The 12,539-nt window shown below is 37.4% G+C and overlaps 1 long non-coding RNA gene across 1 annotated transcript; it reads left to right on the forward strand.

Moving 5' to 3' along the window:
* Positions 1-1,621: 1,621 nt before the first annotated feature.
* On the forward strand, positions 1,622-3,272 carry LOC131315055 (uncharacterized). Its single transcript, XR_009196585.1, has 2 exons — positions 1,622-2,468; positions 3,022-3,272. It is a non-coding gene; the product is annotated as an uncharacterized LOC131315055 (long non-coding RNA).
* The last annotated feature ends 9,267 nt before the right edge of the window (positions 3,273-12,539 follow it).

Genomic DNA, 12,539 nt, shown 5'->3' on the forward strand with positions numbered 1-12,539 from the left:
ACGAAACTAAAAAACCTAACGAGTAAAAGCAATTAAAAACCACTAAATTAACGAAAGAAATAACTAAAACTAGACAGCTAGCGCACCCTTAATTATATTATCGGGTGCTTATCATATATCATTAATTTGCTCCACTTTTCTTTCAAATCAAGTTTAAAATTTGAATTTAGGAAGGAAAAATGAGGGGTAATGTGGACATCCAAAATTGAAACTTTTTGAAACAAATACATCATTTTGGAACATCTCAAAAAATAATAAGGATACAACAAAGTGGGACGGAGGGAGTACTACATAGAGAAAAGGGGTAGAACAGAACAATTCAATTCATTTTCCTATGGCAGCATAGAAACCCAAGTTTTTGGGCCTTCAATTAGGAGCCTCAAAAAACTTAAGAAATCGGTTAATTGTGACACCCCACCCCCACCTAACTTGATCCGTACAGAATCACGAGATAATGAGGGGAGTAATCCCGTCTGCCTACCTTACTCCAGTGGTTCGGGTAGATGCTTAGACTTTGAAAGTACTCCTCAAGATATGAGGTTCGATTCCCTATAGAGTGAGTATCTTGCAGTGAGTGGAGGACCGTGACTACTAACTAGTGCAGCCACGCTAGCTCCCTCGAAGGTTTGGGCTGCGCAGTCGGGTCTATTTAGTAGGTTGGTTGTAGAGCTCTTCCTCCTCCGTTACACAATAAAAGAAAAGATCTTTAGGATATGGCATTGGTCAAGAGATAAATTCTTCTTCTTCTGGCTTGGTGAAGACATCTCTCTATGGGCGAGATCTTAAGATCCCCTACCCATCAAGGGGCCTGATATTAGGGGTCTAATGACTCTAGACCGGTCCGAGAAATCTGTTTGATGTCCATGAATCATAGCCTTGCTAGTCTCCAGCTACGTACAAGTTGTTATTTGAGAGGAGACTTGTAACGTCCTTTTTAATTGAGGTGCTTAAATGTTATATTTAATAACCTAAAGGACTAAAGTGCGATTTTTTTTTATTAGAGTGGTGCATGTGTGCCGTGTGTTTGTGTGAGGTGGTGTGTGTGTGTTTCTTTTTAAAACAAAAGAAAAGAAAGAAAACCCATCAGGAGAGGTTCCAACGTGAGAGAGAGAGAGAGAGAGAGAGAGAGAGAGAGAGAGAGAGATCAGCCGGTGGAAGAAGGAGAAGAGAAAGGGGAAGTGAGAGCTAGGTTGAATTGGAAACTTTGTAAGGTAATTCATGATCTTCTTTACTTGAATTTATGATTTTGTTGTTCAATTCCCTACCTGGCATCTAGTTTGAGGTGAATTGAATTCATGGGAGAAGGGTTTTTGAGGTTGGAATTGGGTTTAATTTCAGAAAATTCGGGGTATGATATGAATATGCATAACTGTGTTGAATCAAATTGAAACTGTTCTGTTTTTGACGAATTTATTCAAGGTACCTAGAAATTTTATAAATTCTTGAAAAAAATCCTGAAGGTTCATCTGTGAGTCTATTGCATCGTGTTAAATTTTCAGAAAATAACTCGAAGTGGTTTGGTCTACAAAATTCGTGGACTGAACTGGTGTCTGATTCGCGTCTGTGCAGACAGCACAGACACGTGTTGGAAAAACGGGCATAACTTCTTGCTCGGGTATCGGTTTTACGCACCGTTTCTTGATTCCGAAACTAGACTCGTATATCTTTCTGAATATGCATGGGTTGTGTCGTGGTTCTTTCTAGATTATAGCAGTTTTTGAATTAAAGTTCAGGTTTTGGTACTTCTGAAATTCTGGACAGCTTTTGGCTTGTGTTCGTCATGAAATTCCTCAAGTTTAAGCATGCTGGGTGGACATGGGTTCTCATGAGTCTTAAACATGGATCAATTGGTGATGTTTTGGTGTTGGAATTATTGGAAAATATTGAGTATGTGATTTTTAATGAGCTTTCGATCGCAGACTGTTCTGCTGAAAACTGTGAATTCTGCTTTAGATATGTAACTTCATTTGAGCGTATCTTGGTCATTCAGACTCTGTTTAGGACAAATTTTATATCAAAATTCATGTACCGGAGGTGTACTTTCTAATGGTGGTGGTTTCATAATCTGGTTTTAACCCTATAAGAAGTTATGGTCGAAATACAACAGGATGGTCATGGTTTCAAATCGATTTTAAGAGTTATATCATATTTATACTCTTACGTTGAATTGGGGGCACTTCTAAGCCTTAAGATGGACATATTTGTATTCGTTGGGTATTGTCTAATACCTTATTAGTTTTATAATTTGGTATCAAATGATTGTTAAATGGTTTAGGGGTGTTGGTGGCATTGTTAACCTCATTTGACACTTGTTAGCATGGTGAATGTATTATGGGGTGTATCATATATTTACTTAAACATTCTAAGGGATTCATATGCTGATATGGTAGCTTGTGGCTAGGTAACAAGCCGGTCAAATAGGAGGTGCCGAAATCGTAAGTTTGGTGTATATCTCGGTCGATGCAAAGGTGAGTGTGTCTGATATGGTTATCTTTAATGAGATATTGCTGTAATGGTGAATGTATATCATACTATTGTTGTTTAGCTTATGATATGTGAGAGTTTGATTCATAGATGTTGTTCTATATTGAATTGAACTTGAATGTTGGCTTAGTGCCCGGTGATTGGCTTTATGCCAAAAGGCTTTTATGCCTTAAATTATTGGCTGTGTGCCCGGTGATTGGCTTTATGCCATATGGCTTTGTGCCTTAAACTATTGGCTGTGTGCCCGGTGATTGGCTTAATGCCAAAAGGCTTTATGCCTTAGATTATTGGCTATGTGCCCGGTGTTGCTCTTAATTTCTTGATAAACTGTTAACAAGTTGAGATTATCTTTTTAGCTGTTGGATATTACTGTTATGTTGTAATTGGAGGATGTGGTGATTATATCTGTTACGTACATTTAAGTATCCCAGATATGTTGAGAATTTATATTTTGGTTGTTATTTATTCGGTTGTTGCTATATTTTGTTGAGCATTTCTATATCTCACACACTCTGGCTTTCCTTTTTGGTCTGCCAGGTAGCAGGTTGCGTAGAGTGGGTCCACTACCGGTCATCGTGTTGAGAAGTGTTTGGGCTAGCATTAGATGATGTGGATGAACGAGTTGGTTGTAGGTAGTAAACTAAAAAGTTGATTTATGTAAGTTATAAATAAGTCGTTGGTGGATGTATTAAAGTGTAAAATTTTTAAAGTATTGTAAAACTATATTGTTGTTTAGTTGTGCGAGATCGTGGTTGGTTGGTCGATACGTCGACTCATTTTTATGTTAAGGTGATAAGTCTTCCGCTGGGTGTTATTCTGACAGGTTGTGAGGTGTGGTTCGGTTTTGGTGTGGAATGTCACGTGGTCGCGTCGACTCGGGCCCACATTGGGTGCCGTTTGCGGGGCGGGGCGTGACAAGACTTGTAAAACAATGCCCCTCTCGATCAATCTCTGTAGCTTTTGGAGTTGTCATGTGATATGCAGAAATTTGCAAAGCTAACAATTTATCGACGACATATGCCATGCATTCATTCTTTTGCACTAGCCTTTTTTTCATGGCACTATCCCTCCCTTTCGTTTAACGGGCCAAATTTGCTTTAGTGAGCTCATATTGGCATTAATAATGGACCGATTTGTGCTTTAAGAACCGGTCCGGATCTATTCCACTTCTATAATTTCTGTTTTCGATATGCAATTGAGTAACCAAATAGTGTCTTAATTATGCTCTGGATTAGGCATCATGATATGTATAATGTGACGTTCTTTAATTGTTGGAAACATAGGTGGGTACAAGCAAGGGATAAAGTAAATCAGGAATCGGATCATGTTAACTTAGCTGTTTGCTAAATTAGAGAATTCAGTTCCAGCTTCGAAATAACTGAATGCACAGTGAACTCACTTCAACCTTGGTTTTTTTTTTTTTTTAGAGAGAGAGAGAGAGAGAGAGAGAGAGAGCAATGGCCAGATGCCCTGCCTCTTTTGCCATCACCTTTAACTTTGAGCATTTGGGGTGTGCTGTGGGGCTTAATTACAAGACCGAATGGATTGCACACGGTCTAATCATTCAAAGTTTTCAGCCTCTTCTTGGTCTTTTCATAAACGATAACCAACACTAAAGAGGCCCATCATCGATCTTAATCTAATTGTACAGCAAATCCCTTGTGAATTCGATATCTGTAGAGATATGGAGTCCTGAAAAGTCTGATATTCCCTTTATAAAATTGAGATGTGGAAGAATATGCCCCCCTTAAACAAGGAGCATAGTACCCTACTCAAAAGCTTCCTCTGACTCTTCTCCTCTTCATTACGTACATCCCTCATTCCAGCTTCAGTGTACAGGAAAAAAGGAGGTTAATCTCATGGAATAAAACAACTAATTAGCCCAGCAAAAAAGGGTCTCAAAGAACTGTGCTTTCCCTTTGGAAAGCTTTAAGACAGCCTGGAGAGGCATTCAGTAAATCCAGTTGGCTGTCTTCGTATTCTTTTAGTAGGCTTTTCTTAAAAAAGAGAATTCCTATTAGAATGGACCACTCTAATTCTCTTTTTGTTTTTGATATTTTTTTTTGGATAATGCAGGATGTACCAGGCCCTGCTTGCATGCACCTCGGACTAATTCTTACAGCCCCTTTCACGCTTACATGTGATGTGAAGTTGCTGACAAGGAGAATCATATCTGAAATTTTAGGAGGGAACAAACACCTAGGTCTCGGACCAAGACCACGAGATCAATCCCTTGGGTTAGGACCACTTTATTCTTTATAGTACTCTCACAAATAGCATGATAGTTTTTAGTTCAGTTTATTAATCAATTAGTGTTGATTAAAAGTTAGATGACATGAATCAGACACATGAGGTGGGGTTTTAAAGCACTTATACCCTTTCTACTGATTATCACAGTTCGGCGATGAAATGTCAACATTTTCTAACATCTTATATTAATATTCCAGACATATTACACTACTTCAATTCCTTTGAATTTTGCTATACTACTTAACTTGGGGTGCGAGAGTTGTTATATAGACCCATCAGCTATTCTGACAAATTTCAGGCGTTCAGGATCAACTTATGGCTACCTCGACTAATCTTGAAGTCTTGAAATTAATGACCACGTAAACCTCCAGTTTTGTTCTTTACCTAAACTGTTTGTCGTGTATCGTCGATAGCTTCGGATTAGGGAATTGTACGCGTGACTTTTGACGACCCTCTCTCACTGATTTGAAGAAGACTGGAATTAGCAATTTTAGTTGAAGCTTTTGTGTTCAAAATGTTAAAGATGTCCTGATTTTTCTCAAACGCTGCAGTTATAAAAATCTGAGGTACAGGGTATGAGTTGGTGGCATGGAGGTGGGAGGGAAATGGGAGGAGCAGAAAGCACTCATCTTTGATCATCATGTTATGGTCGGTTCAGAAAGTCTAAAGCCACCAAAAGAAAATGGAGTGCATTGCTTTCATGATATATTGGGAATGATCACCAGCTGCCGCAACCACATTAAAAAAAAGAACCAAACAAATGATGGTTTTTAAATTAGTCACCCTTTGTTTAACTTCATTGGTTATTGAACTGAACTTAGAATGTAACCACAGGCACCTTGGGTAGAATGCATGAGTAAGCAAACAACCAGAAAGAGTTGGTTTCCTCAACAAACCATACGTGAAAACAAAGATTAAACTTTTGAATGCACTAGACACTCGGAACCCCAATGGGTTGGCCTGGTGATCAAGATCTAAGACTTGAAGATTTGCTCCCTCCTAAGATCTTAGGTTCGAAATCTCTCAGATGCTATCAAGTATCAACTCTTTTGGGGCCAGTCCATATGGAGCATTTACTTCGGCTATAAGTGGTGCCCCGCTAGTGGACGGTGGGTTTATGGTTCCCAAAGATTAATTGAAATGTACGTAAGATGGTCCGGACATCTGATTAGAATAAATGCACCAAACACAGAAAATAAACAAATAGCTAGAAAGGCATTGTGTTTGCTTATAGCTTGTTGGTAAATGGGGTGGGTGTCACTGTGTCAGCTTCTTCCAGGGGAGACTTTAGCACATTTCTTTGGCATCAAGAGGTTTCCATCTTATGGCAAACACAAATGGAAGAGGATGAAATGGTAATGAGGAGATATTTCGCCTCTCTTTTGACAAAAAAGTAAACCAAATATGCTTTCAGAACAATGCATTGATCCCAAAGTTGTGTTATTTCGTATGGAGAATCAATGCATTCACCCCTGCAGAACAACAAAGTGGGTTACCCATCACATGGATCAAAACCCATCATTCCCTTTCCCCCACTCACTCCCCAAAAGCAAGAAGGGTATTATAGTCATCCAGTAAGGTGCAGCTATTGACAAATGGTGAATTTGCTGTCATACAATACCCCTGTTGTATAGAATTGAGAATGCGCTTGAGTGCTTACCAATGTGGATGTAGTAAACAAAATTTAGTGGATTTAGCAGCTCCCCACATGGGACATGCAGAATATATTTGATCTCAAGATAGATACTACTAGATATATCATGCACAAAACCACACTCAGACAAAGAACAAGTGCATTTCTTCTGCTACAAATGTATTTGAGGAATTTTATCTATGCCGCAATAGGAGTTTCCGACAGGAGTTACCAGTCTCGAGAAAGTGAAGGCCGCCTTGGGATTAGAAAAGGATATCGCTTAAATCACTACGCCATTAATACAAAAAGTGATTTTGTTCAGTCTCGTCATCCTACATCTACCGAGTGGATAATATGATATGCCTCTAAGATTCGCCTCAAAATGGAGGATCATCAAGTTTTTTTTTTTTTTATCATGAAAAATCAAGTCTTGGATTTGAACTTGTTACCTACGTGGATTTATTACGGCTTAGCTTTTAGTTTAGCCAATCCTTGGAGCAACCAACACAAATTTCAACTTATAGCGCAACTTTTTTGAACGATAAGCAAAATTGCAAAAACATGATAAAAAGATGTAACTCGCCCCAAAAATATGAAGTCATATATGAAGTCATGAAAGGCCCTAGTTATGATTGATCCGTACTACATGACTGGCACAAACCCATTAAAACGCAGCCCTTCAACTTTTATATACCCATTAAAGTTTCGCCACTAACGGCGGAGGGAAAGAAAAAAAACAAGGGAAAAGATCTTTTTTCTTTCACACTAATCAGTGCATGCTTTGATCTTGTTCGTTTTGGGTTTCAAGACCCCTTAACATCAATAAATTTTCTCTATCTATCTTTCTCCACTCATTACTATTAAACCTCCCTCAAAACCCAAATTTCCGAACGTGTATTTTGAAAGTTAGAAGGTTGAGGAATTGCTTTCAGACAGTTTGAAATTCGGGCAAAGATCGCAATCCATCCTCCTATCAATGGAGTTTGATTAGAAAATTTGCTACTTGAGAGTTTGATGTTTTCTAGTGGCTTTTTAGGTAACCTTAATTCTATATTAGGGATCAAACTTTTTTTTTTTTTTCCAGTTCATCTAGACTTTGGCTTTTTCTCTTTTATTGAGTTTTTCAAAAAACCAATCCATTTTTGCTTTAAAATTTTCATTTTCTCTTCAAAACTAAGAAGAAGATTTTTGGAAATTGATTAAAGGAGTATATTCATCGGGATGAAAAGATTTTAAAAAGTAATCTCACATTCTCACTTCTGAAACATCTCAAACACGTATATGGACTCATTGCCATGTTGAGGAACTAGATCGTACATCTAGCCGTTCCGCAGTCATACGTTCTATTTTAATGATTGGAATCACTTTTAAATTTTTATGATTGGAATCCTTTTTTAATTTTTAGAGAGAAACTAATCTAAGAACAAGTCCATTGATTCATACCAAAATGACACAACCAAAGCTATTTTTTGACTGGTTTTACAAACGTAATGTTATTTTGGCATAGATAAGTTTTTATCCTCTTGCAACAACATTCTCACATTTTGAATGTGATGGGGCAAATTTGATAGTGGTCAAATTTGGCATCAAAATGACATTGCTTAAATGAGAGAGAGAGAGAGAGAGAGATAATTTTGTCATTCTTAAAATTTTACTTTGGTGTGTCATTTGGTATTAGACTAGTGAAAGAGATAGTTATAAATAACTCTTCTATCACCACACTCAAAACATCCAAATACATCCAAAATGATAGGTGCACAATAATTCAAATACAATGCCAAATACAAGTCTTCACATACATGTGGGGCCCATACTCACTAATGCGTATGGATTCCATATGTATATGATAAATTTTGTTTAGTGTTGCGATGATGCATGTGAGCTCCACATGTATGTGAGAAATTGCGTTTGATGTTATAATGCATATGGACTCTATACGTACGTAAAGAATTATATTTGGTGTTATGTTTGGATTATTGAGCATGTGCCATTATTGCAAATACACACACTGAATCCAGTATTTGAGTGCAGTGGTAGAATTTTTGTAATCGTAAAACCACGTTAGTTTTGGTCATAAGCTACCAGGAACCGTTAATAGGACGTGGCAGTTTTCTATTGGTTGCCCGGTGTAACTGGGGGGGATACTGCGTGCTTGGCAGTATTTTCTTTGTATTCCGCAGTGCCCGTGACGTGGGTCCCGCAAGGACGCGCCCCGGGGTCCCCGACCTACAATATACGCAAACCTCTTAGGTTTGGTCCGAGCCTACAATTTAAATTTCTTGACCGTTGAGAGCCTCCGAATGGACAGATATAACCTTGTTCCACATATTGAAACTATACGCTTTTGATGACAAAATAATGTGAGAATTTCATTGACAAGAAGTAAGCAGATTTCTTTTAGTGTTAGGTGATAAATTGGAGTTGAGTTTTGTTCACCCTCCACTTAAGAGGGTGAACATTATCCTCCTTCTTATTGGTTAAAATTGTGTGGTTCCCATCACAAAGTGATATCATGCTTACCAAAAAGTGTATTACATATAATAAGCACGACATCACTTTGTGGTGGGGTTTACACCATTTCAACAAATAAGAAGGAGGGTAATGTTTACCCTCTTTTAAGGAGGGTGAACAAAATTGCACCCGATAAATTGTCTCCGGGCAAAATAATGTAGATTTGTAGAATTTAGTTGTAACGCGGTCTTATGACTAGTCTTACTATTACACTTTAGGATTTGAATTATAGTAAGAATTAGCATTTGATATAAATTCAAAAGCACAACAAATATATGCAACCATGCCACCTCATCTTTTTTTTCTTTCAAAAAATAAAGTATTTGTAATGTGAACTTTTTTAAGTACTACCTAGAACAAGTATAACAGAGTTATAAAAAGCACCCGGCCACTTAAGACCCCTTTATAACTCTAATTCTGCGAGCCAAACTTGCGTTATAATCTTGGAGGTGAGTAAACATGAACTTCTTTTTCTCTCTTTTCTCTCATCTCCTACAAATTCTACAACTCCATTTTTGTTGATTACGGGAAAATATTTTTAAGTTACCATTAACTCGTGGCCTATGTCGTATATAGTCTTATAAGGGCACCCTTACCGTATTACGGTAAGGGCATCCCATTTTCTCTCATTTTCGACCAAATTTCGATGATTCGAGCCGCTCAATATGTGCAGAATGCAATTTTAAGAGTGCCCATAAGGAAATCAGCAAAAAAAAAGATTGGAAAGGGCTTGATTTGAGCAGGTTTTATTTGAATCGTTCGATAAAATACAAACAAAAACTGCTCGGATCAAGCCCTTTTTGATTATTTTTTTTTCCTGATTTTTCTTGGGTACCCTTAAAATTATGTTCTGAATACATTGAGCGGCTCGGATCATCACAAATTGGTCGGGGAAAAGGGCGTCCTTACCGTAATACGGTAAGGGCGCCCTTATAAGAAGATTTGTGTGTGTATATGTGTGTGTGTGTGTGTGTGTGTGTATATATATATATATATATATATATACACAAATTATCAAGTGAGGGATCCCTCACTTTGTTAAAATGCGGGACTTTCATTTTCCGATCAAATTTTGAAAATCCGAACCGTTCAATGTGTGCAGAACGTGATTTTATGGGTCCCCGCGAGAAATCAGCAAAAAAAATGACCGGGAAGGGCTTCATCCGAGCAGTTTTTTTTGAACCGTTCAATGAAAACTGCTCGGATGAAGCCCTTCCCGGTCATTTTTTTTGCTGATTTCTCACGGGGACCCTTAAAATCACGTTCTGATCACTTTGAGCGGCTCGGATCATCGAAATTCAATCGGGAAGGAAAGTCCCGCATTTTAAAAAAATAAGGGATCCCTCACCGGAACCTGACTGTATATATATATATATATATATAATCACTTCTTCTTTTTTTTGGAGTTTTTTTTTTTTTTTTGCTAATGAGCAATTTAAGTTATTGCCGACTTTTCCTACTTTCCTACTATATAGTACTATTTTCCAGCATTAGCTAGAGTTTTTATATACTTAGACCGCAAGACACCTAAACGACGGAAAAAAAGAACCAATTCACAAGACCATTAATGTGTGTTGTGTCCGTCGTTTGGTTAATTTTGCCATCATGACCTTAGTTAATTAAAAAGCTTGGTTGGTAACCGTTTACAACAACTATTCCTTACCTGAAATAGACCGAGTACCCACCATAGGATTAGGAGGTCCAACTAAAAGCTAACATATGGCCTCGCGGGTGTATGCAATCCATTTTTTTTTTCTTTATAACTAGTAATTAACTGTCTGAGCCAGCTTACATAATACATACATTTTGACTAATCTTGAATGACCAATCTTGCCGTCCACTTGCCGAAGTCTCATTTGCAGCCAGAGCAAAAGTATTATATGGACCGACCCCAAAAAAGTTAATAGTATTTGAGATGTTTCGAACCTTAGCAAACCCTTTAAAATATGGCCGGGTTTATGCAATCCAAGTTCTTTCATTTTGCATTTTTGCTTTGTTGACAGCATTTGAGGCTTCACCAATAATCCAGCACTAATCTCTCTTGCACACTTGTCTGTCTGATCACAAGCATCATCTAAATATTTGGGCCTAATTTTTTCTTTTTACTAATTGACTTTCTCTTGAGACTGAATTAATAGAAAATTAATAATCGCTTGTGAAATATACTGAAAATATATTGGAATTAAACTCAATCGAAAAAGCTACTCCACTAGTATATAAGAGCATGAAAGCACTTTGCTTCATGAGTTTCTTTTGGCCCAGTCACATGGGATGCCCTTCAACAACACCTGATAGTAACAATATAGTATTAAAAATACACAAGACTTTAGTTGGAATGCTATCAATGCTTGGATTGTTGGATTCATATACTTGTCTATCTCCTCGTTGGATGGAATTTATTGGGAATTTCATTAGAAAAAGAATTAATTAAGAGTGCTGTCATAAACAATTTATTATTTGAGACTCTTATTATTTATGTGCATTAATGAAAAAAGGTTTTTGATGGAAGGGGCAGTCAACAAATATCCTATTCAAAAGTCCACAAACCATATAGATAAACTCAGCGTTTGATCTCTGACTTGTAGCTATTGGAGGGACATAACTAGTGTCATCTTTTCTGACTTGTGATTATTCTTAACATTTGCATAGCATAACAGTATAATTCAGAGGGGGTAATTTCGGGACATAGCGAGGGCTGCAAACAGTGAAGCAAACCGAGCCGTTCGCGAGCATCTCGTGGCTCTGCTCTGTTCATTTAGTAATTGAGTTGAGCTCGAATTTTAGGCTCGTGTAGTAAACGAATTGAGTTCAATACTCTATAGCTCGATTGACTCGTTTGAATAGGCTTAGATCGTTTAGTAAATTAACAGGACTTGGCTCATTAATGGCAAGCCGAGCTTGAGCGCTACAAAGCTTGGCCCAGCTCATTTACACCCCTATATACACATACATCACCGACACTTGTGGGAATTAAGGAAATATGCAGCTCATTTGTAAATTTGGATTATTTTCTTTCTTTATGAGCTGATTCATCATCATTGAGTGAGGACCGAGCGGAACCCTAATGATTAGTAATGAGTTTGTAGGGATTTATTGTCTAAATGATGCTATATTGGCGGGAAGGATCTAAAAAGAAGTCTCTCCTATTTTGATGTGTGCATTAGCTTGTTCGGATATCCTGATTAATTTATTGAGAAAAGAATTATACAAAAAATAATGTGTTTAAATGTTTTTAAACTTGGTTCATCTTTTATATACGTTATTTAATTTCTCTCGTTGCGACGAATTAAAATTCGAAAGTGTGAAAGAATTTTTCCCAAACTATCAAAAGTATACAACAAAAGGTGAAGTAAGTTTATTTCTGAAAAAATAAGAAGAAATTACGGGATTTGCAATTGTTTTTAGGAAAAATAACGGCTCAGTACGTGTTTTGATAATTAATACCCGTTAAGGATATGCTGAGAACATTTGAGAACATTTATTAATGCTGAAAATGTCCTTGGAGAGTATTGAACATTTATTGTTTTTATCTAACATGAGCCGTTTCCACGGTGCTTGGAAGAAGAATTCCCCTAGCTCTTAAGTGAGAGTCATACAAATTGAAAACTTTTTCGTTCAGGTCTTTATTGGATTCCTTTCCACCAACTCTAAAGATAAAAAA

This window comes from Rhododendron vialii, chromosome 13a (genome assembly GCF_030253575.1).
Source record: "Rhododendron vialii isolate Sample 1 chromosome 13a, ASM3025357v1".
Classification (NCBI taxonomy): Eukaryota; Viridiplantae; Streptophyta; class Magnoliopsida; order Ericales; family Ericaceae; genus Rhododendron; species Rhododendron vialii.